The 7,496-nt window shown below is 32.5% G+C and overlaps 1 pseudogene; it reads right to left on the minus strand.

The window, feature by feature from the left end:
- Window positions 1-4,941: 4,941 nt before the first annotated feature.
- LOC147820629 (olfactory receptor 8K3-like) lies at window positions 4,942-5,819 on the minus strand (annotated as a pseudogene).
- Between the last annotated feature and the right edge of the window lie 1,677 nt (window positions 5,820-7,496).

Below are 7,496 nucleotides of genomic sequence, written 5' to 3' on the forward strand. Positions count from 1 at the left end.
TCATGACATTTTGCATACATGTATGTATTTTATATTTCTGCAGTCTCACCTGTGAATATTTATCTAAAATATTGGTAATATCTTCTCAAAGAAATATTAATACCCTTATCTTCATATGGCATAATTAAAAATCATCAATATATTGAAACAAGTGTATAGCATTCCATAGAGACATTGACAAATAAAATAGGTACAAACAATGGAATTTTGTTCAGCATTAAAAATAGTTATCATGTAATATGTGAAAATATAAATGAACCTGAAAAAAATTATATTAAGTAAAACTAACCAGTCACAGGAAAAATATTTCATGATTTTAATTATATGAGTAACATGAAATGTTCAATCACATCAACTCAAAAAAGGCAATGGAGGTTTCAAAGTACTTGAAGTGGAAGGAGTTGCTAATAAAGAGGGATGAAGACCCAATTATGAAAACAAAATAGTTCTGGAGAGCTGCTATAGAATATTGCTCCTGAAATTAATAGCATGGTATTGCACATATGAATATATTAAAAGAATAGATTTTAGGTTAAACACAATGAATTATTTTTCAAAAGAAATGAATTACCGATATATAGTTTAACAGGAAGGAATTTTGAAACCGTACTAATTCAAAGTAGTCAGGCAACAAAATTAGCCTTTACTATGAATCCTTCATATGAAATATTGAGAATAGGTGTATACATCCACGTGGTAAACAGATTAGCTGGACTAGAAAATAGTGAGGAATAAAGAAGAATCAATAGATACTTTGTACTGAAGGCAACGTTGTAGAACTAGATATATCTTGTGGTTATAAGACATTGCAAATGTAATTGCCTCTAAATTGTTCGTTTAACAGTATTAATTATATATTACATGAAATTTTGGCCATATAATTTGTATCCTTCTGTGACAACTGTGTGTCTATTATATGCAATGGATGTCTTTTTAATTCATGACATTGGCTTACAAAAATTTTAAATTAGGAATAGTCAAAATAGTGTATATGTGTAAATTACACAGCTTGTATTTATGTGTGTGATTATGGGTATATGTATCTGTGTATATATAATAAATCAATGGTTTCTATTAACCTTACATTTCTGGAAAATATTTTTAAAATTACTATTATTTTCTGAAATTAAAATGTGCTTAGGTTTTCTAATGAATATCATGTCAGAGTTCAACTGAATTTGTATACTCACATTAGTGTTTATTTCATTATGCTATATAAATCATATTTATAAGTTGAAACTTTCTGAACCACTGTCCTCTTTGAAGTATTGATAAAAAATGTCAAGTTCCCTCTGTTACTGGCAGCAACCATCATTTACTGCTCATCATTCACATACAAGTGAATCACACTTTATATATTTTGATATTTTAAATAAAATTCCATGATATGGTAGTGAATCCCATTTCCTGTACATTGTTTTTCATCTGGTAGAGTGTTTTTGGACTTGTTCCTGGTAATTCACATAGCTGGGCAATATTCCCTGACTTTACAGCGTGTATAAACATATCAGAAACTTACAAACTATTTCTCAAAATTTCTTCTAATCTTAGACTCCCAACACCAGAGCAGAAACATTTTATTTGCCCTCCATTTTCTAACTCTAATTTTGACAGCACTAGATGATAATTTTAAGAATGAGTGTTTAATATCCTCCTCCATTTTCCACATTATTTCACAATACTACAGATCAAACCATGTGTTGTTCTACCACTGAGATATATCCTCATCATTTATTAAAAAAGGATGAATAATTTTAATAAGTAATAATTTAAATAAATAATTTTGTATTGAGAAAGTGTCTTTCCTTGTTGGTATGCTGCCTTCGAACTTGTGATCCTCCTGCCTCAGCTTCAGGAGTAGCTGGGATTCAGGGCTTGTGTCACTGCACCTGACATGTCTTACATTAATTTATAAAATAGTGAATGTCAAAGACTAGGTTTCTTTTCACCTAGGTGTATGTTTGTGGCCTTATCCATGATAATTAATTTAAATGTAGTTTTCTCTTAATTTTTCTTCATAGAATTCAAATGTGAATTCTTCATATTTGAAAAAATTCAAATTTTTTCTCAAAAACCTAAAACTTTTATATTTCCATTAATACAGTGGAAATATTTTCTTTATTCTATCTTTTACTCATCTTGAATTAATAGCACACACTTTTAAGAATTTGTCTATTTTGTGATCTTTAAAAATTATCATATAAATTTACATTTACATTTTCAAATTATTTTAAAATTATAGCCATAATCTATAAGATAGTTATCATTTTGTGATTTTTCTGAAAATGAACTTATCTATGAATCAATGGGTTTCAGGCCTCTTATTTATTAATTCAAACATGAAAATTGTTCTTATTTTCCAAATTCCAAAATGTGTTATTTTATTATATTTATGATCGTTATTGTGTAAAATTTAAAAATTTTACCAAGAAATGAATTAAGTTTTATTACTTTGCAATTGTTTTTAAGGCTCTTTCCTGTTCTGAATCACACACATGTGTACACACAAACACTCGGCGGGGCAGTCCTTTGCAAGTTTAGGAAAGGTAAGTATTATATATCTTAGCAACCATAATTCAATTTTAACAAGTGAGGAAGGAACCATGTGAATATTGGCTAAGACAGTCTGTAAATCGAAAGCAGAGCTAGCATTCTAGTAAGCCACAAGCAAAAGGTGCAACATGCCCCAAGAGGTACTTCTTTGTTTTTCATCCATGGCTTCCCCACATGCATTGCACTCAGCCTGGTTACCCTTCCGTCAGCATGGTAGCTCTCTCCTACCCATGACCACAGTGAAAATCAGACGGTGCACATTCAGAATCTGATTTTTTTACTCCTTTAAAAGCAACCTCCCCAAAGTCCTTAGTAGGCATAGACTGTACACTATTCCCCTCTATGCTGCAACTTGAGTCCTAATAAAGACTCTTACAAGAGGAAAGGTTTGTCTAATTGTGATTCTCTGCCTGGAGAGAACAATACTATGCATTGGCTTATTACAGATATTCATAGAGTCCCAGGACTTTTTATTTAATTTCTTATTCTTAATTTTATTGAAATTGATGAAGCATTGTGTAAGATATTACATTCTATTTTCTCCTATTATCTTAGCAATTATTTCACTTATTTGCCAATCTGAATTTTGGAAAGTATGTATACAAGGGAAAAAATTTAAAATTTTTAATATATATATACAAATTATAAAATGTTTATTGACTTTTAAAATTAAATAAATATGACGTATTATTATACCTAAGCATATATCATTGTATTTATGCACACTATTTGAGATCTATGGAAATTCTGAATAACATTTATTTTGGAAAAAGTATATTACAGTAATTAAATCCCATATGCATACTTCAAATTTAAAGTATTAGAAAATAACTATTGTAACAGTGATAATTGGTGGAAGTAATTTTGGAAAATAAAGAGTAATTTAAAACATATTAATTTACATATTTCCATACCCACCAACAACTAATATTAACCTTTCTTTTTTAAAATCAATTTTATTGGTACATTTACCTTTACATAATATATCTTGGTTCTTATTTTTTCCTTATTGCTCTGCCCTCCCTTCAACCCCTCCACCCTTCCCAATTTACAAAGACTTTGTTTCTATTTTTTTCATTTTCCCATAACAATTCCATTCCCTTCTTTACCTTCCCAAACCCCTCCCACTTCCCTTCCCCTGTGGACCTTTTCTTCCTATTTCACATAATCTATTATGACTTTTGATCCTTATTTACACTTTTAGTGTCTCACACCAGAGAAACCATTTAATATTTACACGTCTGTCCTATTTATTTCACTGAGTGTCTCCTCAATATAACACTTCAATTCCATTATTGCAGGATGCATTTTTTTAGGAAATTATAATATTGTGTTGTATATATGAACAAATAAATTGTGCAGTATATTTTCATCAAAATGAATTAGATATCTATTGCCTAACTCATTAGTAATTTTTATTACTAGATGAAAATATACACGGGTTTTGATTCTTCAAATAATATTTTATTCATATTTTAATGTGTATTTACTCTGTGCTTTCACTCACATATATATGTAAACTAAATTACACAAAACTGCATGTTGCGCTGGACCTATGGCTTCCTGCATAGCACATTTTGTTGAGTGAAAAGACTCTATCAGGTTAATATATGAACATAAAGTCATTAATGAGAAAATCAATGTATGCTAAGATCACAATATTAGCATATCTACTTAGAACACTTGAGTATGACTGTATGACATATTCTTTGTGATCATTCTGATAAAATGAACCTCTTGAAAATGCAATCAAGTCTGATTGTAACACAGCCACCCAGGAGTATACAAAGCCTTAAATAGTAACATTATGCACACACAAAACAGAGGGACAGATACAAAAATCATACCCAGATATAGGAAACTTTGTTGTTATTAATGAGAATACCCCCCAAAATTTTTGGCACTATGAGAGACTGAGGAAAGGGGATCATAAATTCAAGTCCCACCTGAACAAATCAAAGACTTTTGAAAAATCTGTCTCAAAATAAGGAAACAGAGAAATAGGTAAATGATGTGGATGTAGCTTAGTGTGAAGGCTGTAGGATTAATCCCCTGTACCTCAAAGAACAAAAAAGGCCTTTTTTCTCATCTTCTGTGCCGACTACTCCTTTGCACTCCCACATAGCATTCCAGCTTTATTGATAGACCACACATTTATAATGTACTAGAAAAATTCTTTGAATGCTACACTAAAATTGACACCTCTGCCTCAAGGAAGGCAGTTTTAAAATGCCTTGTTCACTGATGCATTTATACCATTTTGAAATTTAAGTCATACCCAAATGTCCAAACTTAAAGATAAATGGAGCCAATCTATGGAGGAAAGCAATGGTATTGCTAGACTTACCCTGTACATGCCTTTAAAGAACAATATTTGCATATGTTTTTCTATGTCCTATGAAGAGCAGGATTCAACATGGAGATGACCAGGGTGTAAAATATAGAAGCCACTTTGTCACTGTCAAAGGAGTGACTCAACTTGGGCTGCACATACATAAATATTAGCATCCCATAGAACATGATGACTATGGTCAGGTGGGACCTACAGGTGGAGAAGGCCTTGTGCCTACCCTCTGCAGACTTCATCCTGAGAATGGCCACAAAGATGAGCAGGTAGGACACAAGGATAATGAGAAGAGGGGAAATCAAATTGAGAGATGCAAAAACCATTATAATATATTCAACTTCATGACTATTTGAGCAGAGCAAAGAACTCAAGGGAATACAATCACAGTAGAAATGATTAATCACATTGTATCCAGAGAAAGTCAAAGTGAAAATTTTTACAGAAAGAGCAGAGACAGAAATGTGTAGTAGAGATAGAGAATCCCCACTAATACCCAACACACTCTTGGTGACATGATAACAGTACAGAGGAGAGGGTGATGGATGGCCACATAGTGGTCATAGGACATTGCAGCCAGAATAAAAAACTCACTAATAATGAAAAGAAGAAAGAAAGCCAGTTGTGTAGTGCAAAAATAATAGGAGACTGTATTTTGATCCACCACAAAATTTACCAGCATTTTGGGTACCACAGCTGTAGAATAGCCAAGATCAGTGAAAGCCAGGTGTCTGAGGAAAAAGTACATGGAAGTTTGCAGCCTAAGGTCCACCTGGGTGAGGATGATCATGCCCAGGTTGCTCAGCAGCAAGGTCAAGTAGACAACAAGAAACAGGAGGAACAGTGGAGCCTGCAGCTCAGGGTGATCTGTGATGCCCTGGAGAATGAACTCAGTCACTGCTATGAGGTTGTGCCCCTCCATCCAGGGTGATCTGAAGACCTATTCTATGTAGAGACATCAGCATGTTCTGCATCTTTTCAATAATATCACCTGGACAAATTTTATTATGTAGTTAGTGCAAATATACTCTATGGAAATTTTTCAATTTAAAATATTTGAAAATTAGCCCAAATTACTTTATTGTCCATCTATGGTGATTTTTTTCAAAAAGAATATTATTCATTTCCAGAGATATTTCGGTTTTTAGAACAGAAGTACACTGCTACTGGAATCTAAAGTTTAGAGGACATTAACATGTTAAATATCCCATGATATTCATTTTCCAGCTCAAAATAATATCCACATCAATAATCTCTTTCTAATATTGAAGAAATCCAATAGGTAGACAGATAAATATATGCAAAATTGATAGTTAAAAATCACAATAAAAAGTCAGGTGTATAAGAAATAAAAATGAAAGTGAATATGTTACTGCATTTTAAATTCTGTAATTGTTACTTATGTAACAATCACCTAGTTACATTTCATAGCGATATTCTACATGCATGACAAAATAGCTACACTCATAACAAAATAAGATATTTTAATGATAAATTCCTAAATTTCATATAAAATTTGCTGTGAGCTATAATTTGAGTTACTTTCTTTTTTTGGTACTGGGGACCGAACTCAGTAACCTTGAGCTTTAGAGGCAGACACAGGAAACACTGAGCTAAATCCTCAGCCCTTGAGTTACCCTTTGGGAACTTTTTTTTTTAGTTAGTTAAATTCTTTTATTGATACATTGTAGGTATACAACACAATTAAATTTCTCAGTGGGAATTGTACCTTTACATGATACATCTTCTTTCTTAATTTTTCCCCATTCCTAGCCCTCCCTTCACCCCCTCCACCCTTCCCTATTTACAAAGACTTTATTTCCATTTTTTCCATTTCTCATCATTTTTACTTTCCCTTATTTCCTTTGCCTTGCCCCTCCCACTACCCCTACCCCTTTGGAACTTTTCTTCCTATTTTAGATTATCAATTATACATTCTAATCATTGGTACATTTTAGATATATAATATAATGACATTCATCATTGGAAATTTGCACCTTTACATAGTCTCTCTTGGTTCTTATTTTTCACCCTGGCCCAGCCCTCCCTTCCACCCCTCAATTCCTCCCTATTTACAAAGATTTTGTTCCTATTTTTCCATTTTCTCATATTAATCCCATTCCCTTCTATCCTTTCCTCAGCCCTAACACTTCCTTCCCCTTTGCCCCTTTTCTTCCTATTTCACATGACCTATTATACATTTAGTCCTTATTTGCACTTTCAGTTTCTCACACCAGAGAAACTATTTGGTATTTATTCATGTATGTCCTATTTATTTCACTTAAGAGTATCACCTCAATGTGCATCCACTTAGCTATAAATGTCTCTAATTTCTCATTTTTTATGGTTGAGTAGTACTCCATTTATTAAAAAACCACATTTTCTTTATCCAGTCTCCAGTTGATGGTCATTTGGGCTGTTTTCAAGTTTTAGCTATCACAAACTGTGCAGCTATGAACATGGGCACACATATATCACTGTGGTATGATTCTTTTAATTCTTTGGGGAAGATCTCCAGCAGTGGAATAGCAGGGTCAAATGAGACTTCCAGTCCTAGTTCTTTGAGGTATCTCAATACTTATATCAACAGTGGTTGCAC

The sequence above is a fragment of the Heterocephalus glaber genome, unplaced genomic scaffold, assembly GCF_053883595.1.
Source record: "Heterocephalus glaber isolate CG9 unplaced genomic scaffold, H.glaber_assembly_v1.0 deba00001831, whole genome shotgun sequence".
NCBI lineage: Eukaryota > Metazoa > Chordata > Mammalia > Rodentia > Bathyergidae > Heterocephalus > Heterocephalus glaber.